Below are 13257 nucleotides of genomic sequence, written 5' to 3'. Positions count from 1 at the left end.
ACCAGGTGCTCGTTCTAGTTTCTAATGGATTAAAAGATTTTCACCTCCACGTGCCTTCTCTTTACGAATGTTCAAGTTATTTTTGGATTAAAATGTAATCTTTTTATCTAATTCGGATTTAAGTAATAACATTAAGAAGTAGTGTTATTTTGAATAAGACCTGAATTTCTTTATATACGGAATTCAAAAGTATATTTCCATGATGATCCTGTCAATCAATCGAAGTATCATCTTATGTGCACTCTTGGTTACAAACAAGGAATCATCTAAAATTAGGAATATCACTTATTTACGAGAAATCATGAAGTGATTGGGAGTTTAGATCGTCTTTGGTTTTATTCATGAGTTTGGACAAAGGTTCAATATTTTCACTTAAAAATTACAAAATGTAGGATAACTTAAAGAAAGAAAGTTGTCAAATTCAATATCATTGTACAATATCATCTTACTGTTTCTCTCTCTCTCTCTCTCTCTCTCTCTCTCTCTCTCTCTCTCTCTCTCTATCCACAAAATTAAACACCATTTGTGGATGGCTTATGAAAGAAAGTTCATAAAACCCTCAAAAATTACCAACTAATAACTATAGTTAAAACTGAATTGAAATCTATCTTTTGTATCTTTTTTTTTCTTTTTCATCGAAACCAATTTTTTTTTCCTCAACTTTTTCGAGGGCGGGACGATATTTCATTGGAATGCCAATAAAAGTTAAAATTCGTCAAAAGGAATCGAAGCTCTGTGGAAATTGGAAGCGTTAAAAAGACCTGTTCCATATTATATAAAAGTTAGACGATTCTATTTTTCATATTTTCTGAAAAATTTCATTCAATATGTATTTTCCCACAATTACTACTCCTATTATTATTATTATTATTATTATTATTATTATTATTACTATTATTATTATTATTATTATTATTGTTGTTGTTGTTGTTGTTGTTATTTTTGCTGTTGATTTGGTTTGTTTTTGTTGTTGTTGTTGTTGTTGTTGTTGTCATCATCATTATTATTATTATTATTATTATTATTATTATTATTATTATTATTATTATTATTATTATTATTATTATTATTATTATTATTATTATTATTATTATTATTGTCATATCTAGTGTAGAGATATCCATTTAAAGCTCATTACATACCTTACCTAATCATCTAAGACCTCTTTATCAACTCTCAACGAACTCTATTACAGTCTGTGAATCAATGAAACCTAATAACCATAATCTCACAATTGAACAATATATTCATTCTATCCATAAAAAAATTCTTAGACAGCTCTAAGAATTTTTCTTGTATTTACATAGCAATAAATTTTACTTACTTTGAATTATCACTTGAGAGTATTGTTTGTAAACTGAGTCTCATTAGCTGTCCAGTAATTATTTCTAAGATTAATGAAGATGTAAAGGAAAAAACAGAATTCGCCGGCAAGACCTAGCTATGCCGGCTACATACCTGCTGAACTACTGTATATTTTATACAGGTAGCCATTATATCTGCATTATAGAATATACTGCAGATAGAAAACTACTATATAATTTATACTAGTAGTTATTTCCAATATATTTTGGATATCCAACACAGGCATTTGCTGAGCCCAATCCTATATTGAATGAATATGATTTCTTCAATATTCTGATTAGAAATCAGTATTAGGATTACCCTACAATATTAAACACTTCAAGGCAGGAATAATACACTCCTAACCCTTAAAGGGTGGAGCCTTTTTCCTTGAGTCTCTCTGATCAGGAAAGTCTATATTCTTAATATAGTAGGAAGACTATACCAATAGGCTGAGTGGGATATACAAATATGTGTCTTTATTTTCCTAGTCCAGCTGGCTTCATGCTAGATGGACCGTATTGTCATATGCTACTATGAAGGTAGCATAATGACTAGACTAAAATACATGATGTACAGTAGCCAGTAAATTGCAATATAGAATTACTGCAATTAGAAAACTACAGTACCATGATACAGTAGTATTCTCTGACATACCTTGGGTACCCTTGTACGAGCTTTCTCCTGGTACTGTTCATATATTGAATGAATAGTTTTCTTCAATATTCTGATCGAGAATCAGTCATTCAGACCCCACAGCATTAACAGTATTTTGGGACAGTTATTTGATACTTCTCTACCCCTAGGGGTAAGAGTCCTTCTACTTGGAGTTACTCTATAGAGAAATCTCCATGTAGTTAATACTGAGGGGGGCAACAGCATTTGCTCAAAGGGGTACACAAGTATGTATCTCCTACTATCCCTTTATAGCTTACTATCCTAAGCTACTTTATTGTAAAGGATATTTTCATGTTGATTGTCAAGGAGATAATCCATTGTATACTCATTTGGTTTTCCTTTATTTACAGGAGGAACACCAGATACCTTTTGCTACAGTCCTCTGCAAGGCCAAGAGTAAGTATTTTTACAGTCATGATACTTGCAGGTCTCATGCCCCTGCAATATTATTTCCGGATCCATAGATTATTGGAACCCACTGGTTTGTAATATATGTCGGACATTAATGTCCGAAGGTTTTGAAAATCCCAAGTCTACGGAGAATAGGGATACAGCTCAATATAAATTACGCAACTGGGTGAGAGGCTTTCCAAAGATCTCTCCGGGACCTTTCCTACCTAATGATAGGATGCGTAAGCTACTATTTCCGGAAGCAGGTGAGGAAACAGTAGTGCTTCAGGAGCCAACTACATCCTCTGACGGCCAGAAAACCTTTGGGATTAAGGGCAAGAAGTGCCCCAGGGTAGAAAAGGAAAATGTTGTGTCGGAATTTCCTCTGCCTATGCCGGCTATAGAGCCATCGATGTCGACATCTTCGTCTCCTACCCCTCTATTGGATAATGTGGTACAATTATGTATCCAGCTGAAGAATCAAATAGAGAGCTTTGGTAAACAAAACAAAAAGCAGGAAGTGAAACGAAGGATAGAGCCTTGTAAAGCTTCTCTTGTTGCTTCTCAGGGGTCAGTCAAACGACCCATGAATCAAGACCTACCAACATGCTTCATAACCAATCCCTGGCGGTTTGAAGCGCAGAAGCCGATTTCAAATGGCAATCTCTACATCTCAGAGAAAATAGGCGCTGTTCCTTTGGACAAAATTATATTTTGGCCAAGCTTTGATGCTTTCCTTAATTGTTGAATTCGACTGAAGTACGAACCAAAGTCAAGAAAAGGAGCGGAACCAAAGGAGGTCTTGATTCTCGACCATGCTAAGGCACAGACTATCCTTTCCGGTAGTCTAAGAAAGGCGGGTTATTCAGTGTCGAAGGTATTCTCACTGAATAACAGACACCCTTCCTTTCTTACTCCTACTTCACTCTCATTCCCCTTTATGGGGAAGGCATTTACTTCTGTTGCCAAAGCGGTAGAGGCGGGTTAGCCATGCCCCACACTCGATGACTGCAAGCCTTTGTCACCAGCTTTTCCAGGACAGGAAAAGGATTGGAAGGAAGTCCATTTGACATTTTCAGTAGGAAAATTAGATAAGGACATCGCAAGTCGACAATTCAAGGTATATCTCCCTAAATTGTCTGAGTTGCTCTTGTGTAATGAACATGAGTCAAAGGAGAGACTTGCGACATCCCTTTCTCTACAAAACTACATAGAATTGTGTTCAACCTTCGAAAGTACCCCATACATGCTCATGGTCATTGCTAAAATGCATATGGCTATCTTGGTGAAGGACTTTTACGCATTTATGAAGGCTAGGAGAGCATGTAGAGAGTTGTGTTTGTTGACGTAACAGTGAAACACAAAACAAGGAGGCTAATATCTTCCAACATTTTGGGTAAAGACCTCTTCCCACACGAGGTCATTAAGGAAGTAATTAAGAACGCCACCATGGAGAACATAAGTCTTCTCCAAAAATGGGGCATTCATTCAAAGAGAAGATCTTCTGTGGTTGTGGGTCCCCAACCTAAAAAGAAGATCGAAAATGCTGGAAATATCCGGGCTGCTCAACAACATCCCACTATTCCAGTGACCACAGTGCTAAAGGCGGATGGTCAAAAGTCTAGGCCTACTGATTGCTCAAAGCATAAAGACGTTTCAGCTAGGAGGAACTTTCCCTCAGGATTGCAGGACCTTCGATCCTTTGGTCCAAAGCCTATTCAAGATGAGCCATTGATGGGAAACAGAAATGTCCCTACCATCATTTCCTTACCTTCTCCTACAGTTCAAAACCCTCATGGAGGAGTATACTTGAGAGCTATAGAGCATACAGGTGGTAAGAAAACCTTAGCTCATCGAGTTCCAGGGAAGGCTGTTTTATGTTCACGAAAAGGATTCAAGATATCATTGAGTCATTCTGAACTTGTCGCCACTTAACAAGTTCATAAAAAACAGCAAGTTCTGAATGTTTATCCTTATGAACATATGGACCTCGTTCCAATTAGGGGTCTTCGTAGTCTTGTCAGAACTGAAAGGTGTCCTTCCAGTCAACCACCCCCCTTCCTCCTATCTAGAATTCATGTTACAGAGAGTAACATTCATCCTAGGAAAGATACATGTCGGACTCACAGTCCTAAGTATCTTCAAAGGATTGACGAACTTAGTCACGTCAAAGTTAAGCCTAAAAATAGTTCAGGTATTAATATACCTGATCGAGAGGGTGGAGTGGGCTGCACCTGAAGTGTCAGGCCAATGTGCATTAAAAGAGATGACCCGGTTCCCGGGACATCACGGATGCAAGATAAACTTCTAGAAGTCTCGACTTTCTCCAGCTCACGGGTTTCCATGGTTAAAAAACCATTGAAGCCCTCAGTCACATCAACTCTCCTTTCCTTTGGGAATATAAAATGAGCTCGCGAGGTCTGTTAAGAGACTCAGGTAATCAGTCAGATTTCCAAAATACCAACAGGGAAAAGCGCTAAACTTTCCCCAGTTCGCAATAGTGACAGACCTGGTGCTAAGGGCACACTGGAAAGATGCGTTAAGAGCTTGGAGAAAACAAGCATCAAACGCTTGAAGAGATAAAAAAAGACTGCTATTGGTCCCTCTTTAATCACTTCTCTAAAAAAAATTAGAGCACGAAAGTTCCAAGACTCTGCTGGTCCTTTCATGGGTGGGGAAGCCCCCTCCACACAGATAAGGCTCCCTACGACTGATCTGGGACACCAAAGCGATAATAAGACGTCACATTCAAACGTCTTATTCAGTCTTGGTGAAGTTACCCATCCCTCTCTTAAAGGGATGGCACCTACCAGCGGTTCATTTACAACTGATCCACGATGTGACGGTGGATACTCTATTTCGATACGAACCGATACAGTTGGAATGGTCCATGGGCGCAGACATGTTCCCTTCCAGATGGGAAAAAGTCCCGGAACTCCAATTCGATCTCTTCATCACGAGCGTCTTCAAAAAACTACCTCCTTATATAGCCCCATGCGAGGATCCTCTAGTGGGGATGATAGACTAGATGAGGCTGGTCCTAGCTCAGACCCTAGGTATATTTCTGAAGATTCAAAAATTAACTGCCTTTGGTTTGTCACAGAGAACCCAAACCCTTCATTTCATGATTTTCTCGCCCTAGCGGTTAGAAAAAGGTTTGGGATCTCAAAAGGCAATATAGAATTCTTAGAAGAATACACGGCCAAGTCAACTAGAAGACAATATGAGTCTTCCTGGAAAAAGTGGGTTGTGTTTGTCAAAGCAAAAAGACCGAAAGAAATTTCAATGAACTTCGGTCTGTCCTTCTTTGTCCACCTTCATAGCAAAGGTCTGCCGGCCAATACGATAAATACATGCAAGTCAGCCTTGACTAGGCCTCTCCTCTATGCCTTTCAAGTGGATCTGGCAAATGAAATCTTTAATAAGATTCCGAAAGCATGTGCTAGGCTTAAGCCCGCGGTACCACCAAAGCCCATCTCCTGGTCTTTGGACAAGGTCTTACATCATGCCTCATCTGTGAACAATGAAGATTGGTCTCTTAAGGATCTAAACCAAAAGGTTATTTTTGTGTTCGCTATCGCCTCCGGGGCTAGAGTTAGTGAAATAGTGGCCCTATCCAGAGATGAGGGTCACATTCAGTTCACGGAAGTGGGAGAACTGAATTTATTTCCTGATCCATCCTTTCTCGCTAAAAAACAAGCTACCCACTAAGAGGTGGGGTCCCCGGGAGAATCTGCCCTCTGAAGGAAGATGTCTTTCTATGTCCTGTAGAGTGTCTAAAGGTCTATCTTCGTAGAACTTAAGACTTCAGGGGAGGACAGCTCTTTAAAGGAGAAACTTCTGGATCAAATTTATCTCTAAAACAACTAAGGGCGAAGCTCTCCTACTTTATTCATAGAGCGGATCCGGAGAGTACTCCCGCAGGTCATGATCCAAGAAAGATTGCTTCATCACTGAACTTCTTTCAGTATATGGAATTTGAGCGCCTTTGTTCATACACTGGATGGAAATCATCCAGAGTGTTTTACAAACACTATGTAAAACAAGTGCATGAACTGAAACACTCGTAGTGGCGACAGGTAGTGTATTAATACCTGCCCCCTAATTACTGTAGTAAACAGTTTTTGGTTAGGGACCTCACATGTCCTCGCACATGTAACGGATGAAAATCATCCAGAGTGTTGTAAATACACTATGTTAGACAAATCCATGATCTGAAGCAATATGTGGTGATGCCAGGTGGAATATTCAACCTGCCGTATAATTCTACAATGAACAGCTAATTGACTGGGACTGTCAATCAAAGGGAGAAGTGGTCATCCTTCTTAGGTGTGACTTCTTTTAATTAAGTGTTACCATGATAACACTGGCTCTGTTCAAAATCCCAGGTGTGGAATTATACAGATAGCACTAGTGCCGGTGTACGAAGTACACAGTGCAGATAGCATTAACCAGTACAGGAATTATGAAGAGAAATTGTTTTATAATTTTCTTCAGTCTGAGAGTGGCACTTATCATTTCTTCCTTCAAGAAGGAAATATAGTCTTTTTACTTGTTACAGGTGTAATCCCATTGTCATACTACATTCATTTTACTGAACATCTTTTAGTCATTTATTAGTAATAAATGTCTATTAGAATGTAGTGCGTCCACCTTTGCCAGACAATTTTATGTATACATGCCAGAGTTCTTCAACTTACCAAAGTAAGTATCCCTCATATATTTGTATGCATCAAATAATAGATATAAGAGACACTGATGTTATTTTAGCAAATATACAACTATAAGACTACTTGTTTATTCAGTGTGTACTTATGTTTGGTCATACTATGTATGTTAAGGTCAAGATCCCTTTTCTACTGTCTATAATGACTCTTCCTTGTAGGAGGCAGGAAGTACTAACATTGGTTATGATTAGTGATGGTGACGAGTAACGGTAATGTCCCTTGTCTCATGTGGTCCCCATGTCCATAGAAAAGCTTGCTATAAGGTTAAGGCAATGATTAAAAATCCACAGATACACTAATGCTCTGGTATGTTTCCATCACGACGACATGGCTTGAGCACAAAAAACGGATTTTGAGCGAAGCGAAAAATCTATTTTTGGGTGAGTTGGCCATGTCATCCTGATGGACCCACCCATCTCTTCTAAAAGAAAAGATCTTCACAGTATCCTTACCGTGGTACTGTATCTGTAACACCACGGTCAATGCTACAAGAAATGTCCGGCGTCGTGGGAATGGCGCCGTTGTATTCCCAATAGTATTACGAGAGCAGGGAGAGCCTTTGGACGGCTCTCTTTTACCACATCCTCCTCGAAGCCAAAACGCTGTTTGGGGTGCAGATTGCTATGGAGCCATGTCAAGAATGCGTCCGCTGATATTATGCGATATCATTTGGAGAAATTTTAAGGATATTCGCGCCAGGTGTTAGAATTCTGGATACGTAAAGGTAAAATTCTTTGGGAATATCACTGTTGTACATATATCCCTTAGGAAGCTATTTTAAGGAACTTCCATCAGGAAGACATGGCCATCTCACCGAAAAATAGATTTTTTGCATCTCAAAATCTGTTATATATATATATATATATATATATATATATATATGTGTTTGTGTGTGTGTATTATTACGACTAACAAATTACTTAAATTCCAAAGTGCCCAAACTCACCTGCTTTATATTACCTAATATGATACAGAAGAGAAATACCTTTGAAATCTGAGAATAATACGCAACTCCTAGACGATAACATATTTAAACACTGACTACACTGATCAACAACCAAAATGCTTCTGAGACCAAAGTAACACTTTCTGTATAATTTTAAGTTTCCGGTAACAAATATCATGAATAAAATGGTTTGGTAGCCCTACTTTTCATGATACGCCTACATGTCTCAAGAGGTTTCTACAGGTTGGGGGACGTGTAAATTACTCATTACGTTCACAGTCTCTGTGCTCTCACAATTGTTTCATCAGTCACATAAGGTGTTTGTGCTGTGCAACTTTACATTTGGAGGGCGAAAGATAGATGATTTTAATGTAAAATACTTCATAAACTTAAAATAAATATTAATTGAGCAAGCTGTTAAGAAGCATAAGAGGTGTTTTAACTATTTTCCTACTGAATGATTTAAATACATACGCTATGTTGTCTTTTTTACAATAAGTTTATGAATACTTTTTCTGCTTATCTAATTGGTTGTTGTTTTCTGTTTTGCAGAGGCCTCGCACTTGTGTAAATAGGGCTGGCAACTTCTGCGCCGCATGACTGCTCTGGTTAGAAAGGCATATAACCTATATTTTTGATGCAAGATTGGTGACCAGGATAAGAACTGGGCTCCTCACATATGCTGCAACACTTGTGCTACAAACCTTCGCCAATGGTTGAACAGAAAGAGGAAATGAATGCCTTTTGCTGTGCCAATGACTTGGAGGGAGCCCACAGACCATACCAACACTAGTTATTTCTGCATGGTACCTCCAATACAAAAGGGCTTGTCAAAGAAGAAAAAGGAGATCATTGAATATCCAAACATTCCATCAGCTATTCGCCCAATTCCACATGGAGAAGGTCTACCTGTTCCTGATGCATCAAGTTCAGTACCTTTTGAATCAGATGAGGAAAGTGGTGAGGCTCTAAAGAAGTTGAGCAGGTCACACTCGTAATTGGCAGGATATAAAGAGCTGTGAGAACAGACAACAGTTATCTTTGATTTCCCGTTTCTTCATATCACTGGAAACCTCAAAAAAGGTCAACTTGATTCTTTTTAATGGGCCTTTAGAAGGAACCCTTATCACCCAGACCATTGAAAAAGTCTCTGAAAGCAACTTATTCTTTTTCAAAGTGAGTTCTTACAAGCTCAGCAGTATTGGGCTTAGCAATGGTTTTTGTGTCCAATGTGAGCAGATCTTTGGATTCTTTTTGAAAATTATTGCCCAGATCCTTCATTTCACCAAACAACTTCTGGACCTTGTTAATGAAGGACTTTTGATACTGACTGGTTTGCTCATGCTGCCTGACATATTCATTTGCTACTTTGAGCTGAGATGTCAAATCTTACTGGTTGACAGAGGTAACACTTCCTCCAGTCAGTTTTAGTAGTGCAACGCAATGAATTACTGGCGATCATTTTGTGTTATACTGTTAAAAGCAAAGAGGTTGTACTTTTACCACCCAACTATACAGAACATCAAAGCACATTAAAATATGAGATACAACTAGGTTCAAGCATTTGGTGCTCTACACCAAGCCTGATCGTTCATCCTTTACCATTTCCTGGAAATGATTACCCAGATCCTTCGTTTCACCAAAGAACTTCTGTACCTTCTTAATTAAGGACTTATGAGACGAACTTGTTTGATCATACTGCCTGACATATTCATTTACAACTTTGAGCTGAGATGTCAACCATCCAGGTAACTAAAGCCCAGTTACCTTTGGCTCAGCTCTGCTGCCCTGGCTCATTCAGTCAATTCAGGGTCTGGTATCTAACTAAAATACTACAACTAACTAAACGTGTAGTTGAGGTATATATATATATATATATATATATATATGTAAGACTTATTAGATAAGATTTGGGACACTAAAGTATAGTACAGACTACAGTTGGTATGCCACCACAACTCTTATTATTATTATTATTATTATTATTATTATTATTATTATTATTATTATTATTACTAGCTAAGTTGCAACCCTAGTTGGAGAAGCAAGATGTTATAAGCCCCAGGGCTCCAACAGGGAAAAATAGCCTAGTGAGGAAAGGAAATAAGGAAATAAATAGAGCCAGCACTAGAATCAACGCCATTCATACGAACTTTCTGGCCACAATCAAGGGATTCCTGTACAGCATTGGAGATAGTAAGAAGGGTATCACATGCTCCAAGGGCCTTATAAAAACCGAATAGCAAACTAGGGATCAGATGATTACCTTCATCAAACCTATGAAGACATTTAGCCAAAATAGGTTAAAAAACTTTAGATAATATGGGAGATGTGGAAATTGGGCAGTAGTCAGTTGGACTAGAGCTACCACAAACTCATTTACATAGTGGAGTAACATTAAAAATACTCCAACAAGTGCTAAAAGCTCCTCTTTCTAATTTGGAGAAAACAACAGATAACTATGGAACTAAGAAATCTGCAGTCTTTATAAAGAAAAAAAAAATTCCCATTTTGGTCTACACATCCATAAGCATCAAGGTCCATCAAGAGAGCTTTAGTTTCACGAGATCACAAAGTTCAACTAGTTAGTTTAGCCTCAGGAAAAATAGAATGAGGAAGTTCAAGTTTCTCATTACTCTGCTTACTGACAAACTCATCAGTCAAAAGGGTTGCCTATTCCTTTGAACAGTGAATGACAGAGCAATCTGGTTTAAGTAAAGGAGGAACTGTTGCATCTACACCAAAGAGTGCAGATTTAAGGGCAGTCCACTTATGTTCCTGGGTGTACCAGAAAGGGTTTCTTTTATGATTAAATTGTATTTGTAGTAAACTACAAATATAGCTTGTACACTGCGAGCCGACAATGAATCCCATGCTGAGTCCCACAGCAGTGATGTCACCAGTATGCCTTGGTTGTGCTTTAACACCACTCATGTCAAATAATACAAAACAGTAGATCCTGGCAAAAAGCTTCATTGAATAATTATGGGTGTTGCCCTTCAGTTTAATGCAATATCTGTGATCAGATTGTTTCCGAAAATGATGATTTTAAGTCATGTAATATCTGCCATTATGAAAACGGGCAACTATATTGGAATTCAATCGACAGAATTGAGTTCTTCCTCTCGGAATACATTAATTTTGAAGTTTGGACCATTAACACAATTCTATCCATTTAAGTTGTACTTCGAAAACCATTTTTTTCATATTTAATAATGCCGTCATCTCGAAAACTGGTAGCCATCTTTGATTTTCAGCAGGATTACGTACTTTTTTTCTTTTTTTTAATCAGATTTGATAAAAGTATCAAGAAGTGAAAGATTCTTACAAAATAATGCCATAATTTGCCCCACTAATAGTGTATATAAGAGATCAAGGTAAAAGGAATGCATGGAAATCTGTTGAAGACATTAGGCTCAGGATCAAGATCAAATCGTCAGTAAAGATGAACGGAAATTAATGAAAAATTAGTGTTCTTGAAATCAAGAGTCTCTTATTTCTTGATATTATGGATCCTTATAGCGCTGAATGACGTTCATGGTCCCATGTATCATGATCATTATCCTGTTTGTTACTTCATCTCTCATATTATGAGATATCTTTAATTATATTTTCTCTTGAGCTTCTGTACAAACATTCTAGTATCTTTTAATGTTCAGAAGCAGCCATCGGATGGATAAATTTTGTTTACAATCTTAATTGTAATAATGCCAAATTTATGAATACTTTGGAAGTTTATTTTGTATCATTATAGTGGGGATACCTTAACATGGCAAAAGTGTTTGTTTATTGCCTTGATCAGCAAAGCTGTACTAGTCAGGGCCACCCATACCCCAAACTTGAATTAACATGTCGGAGGCCTTTGTCCTGATAAACGGCTGCATTTGATGTTGTTGTTGTTAGATATGTATATATTCTTACGAAGCTGGTCTAGTGTAGAATAAATATTTTATTCATGTATTTCATTTGTATATTTACAAGGTGTATAGCCAGCTCGTAAGGTGAGCTCCTCTCATGTAGGCATAAGTAATTGTATGTAGATTGTGTAAGACTTTCGTTGTTCATTTAATTTCATTTTTAATTTAAGTCACCTATATAAGTTTACATTATTTTCATGAGTGAACTTTTTATATCACGTATTTTGTTACGAAGTCATATGTAATCTCGATGAAGTGTGCTGAACAAACCATACAGGTATAAACGAGTTCTTATGTAATTTTCTTTATGTTTTCATGAGGTATTGCGTCATTTTTAGGTGACATTACGCAATTCTTATATTTTTCACGTGTTTGGAATATTCTCCAAAACTCCAGAGTTAGTTTTATCTTTTTTTTTTTATTGTTTCGAGAACGATGGTGGGTGGAGTTAGCTGAGAGAAGGTTGCCCTGTAAGAAAGGTTGGATATCATGTTCAATAGACTCATTGGCAACTTTTATGCCTTTAGGTACAGTCTCCAAGTTTCTAGACCCCCTGAGATAGAAGGATCTAGAATATTGGAATAAATGTATTTGCACCCCCAGTGATGCATTGCAGTAGAAGAGATCTAGCCTTTCCCTGTGAAAGAGCCAATATCATATCTCTTAAGTACCTCAAGTGTGTGTCCTCTCTAAAGTGAATGAGTTTATACTCAACATATATCATGTATACTGTGTTAAAACGATATTGAAACCTTGTAGGTTGTGGCGGGATGTTGCAAGGACAACCCCCAACACCCTTGAATCACACTAAACAGACAATTGTCTCCTCAACACAAACTTTCCCCTTACGTTATCTAAAACCAGACTCTTAGACAAAAGGACGAAATAAAGAAAAACATATCCTTAGAACTATATTTCTTACAAACTAAAATTATTAAAAATAACTTCCACAATCAATTAAACCCTCAAAAACCAATAAAGCACTAACAAAACTTACACTAAACATACAAACAACCAAAACATCATTCAAATAAAGCGAAAAAACCTAACAAATCTTAAAATTTACGTGCACACCAACTCAAAATATGTGTTTATAGATATTGCGACACCAACACTGTCGCCACACACTGCCAACTGTCTTTTATGGCAAACTACCACTGTCACAGCTTTGTGCTAAACAGTCTATCGGACGGCAATTTGCCACAGCTAATTTAATTCCCTGATCGGGGTCATCACCATCATCATCATCATCATC

This window comes from Palaemon carinicauda, chromosome 36 (genome assembly GCF_036898095.1).
Source record: "Palaemon carinicauda isolate YSFRI2023 chromosome 36, ASM3689809v2, whole genome shotgun sequence".
Lineage (NCBI taxonomy): Eukaryota > Metazoa > Arthropoda > Malacostraca > Decapoda > Palaemonidae > Palaemon > Palaemon carinicauda.
This window is presented reverse-complemented; position numbering follows the sequence as displayed.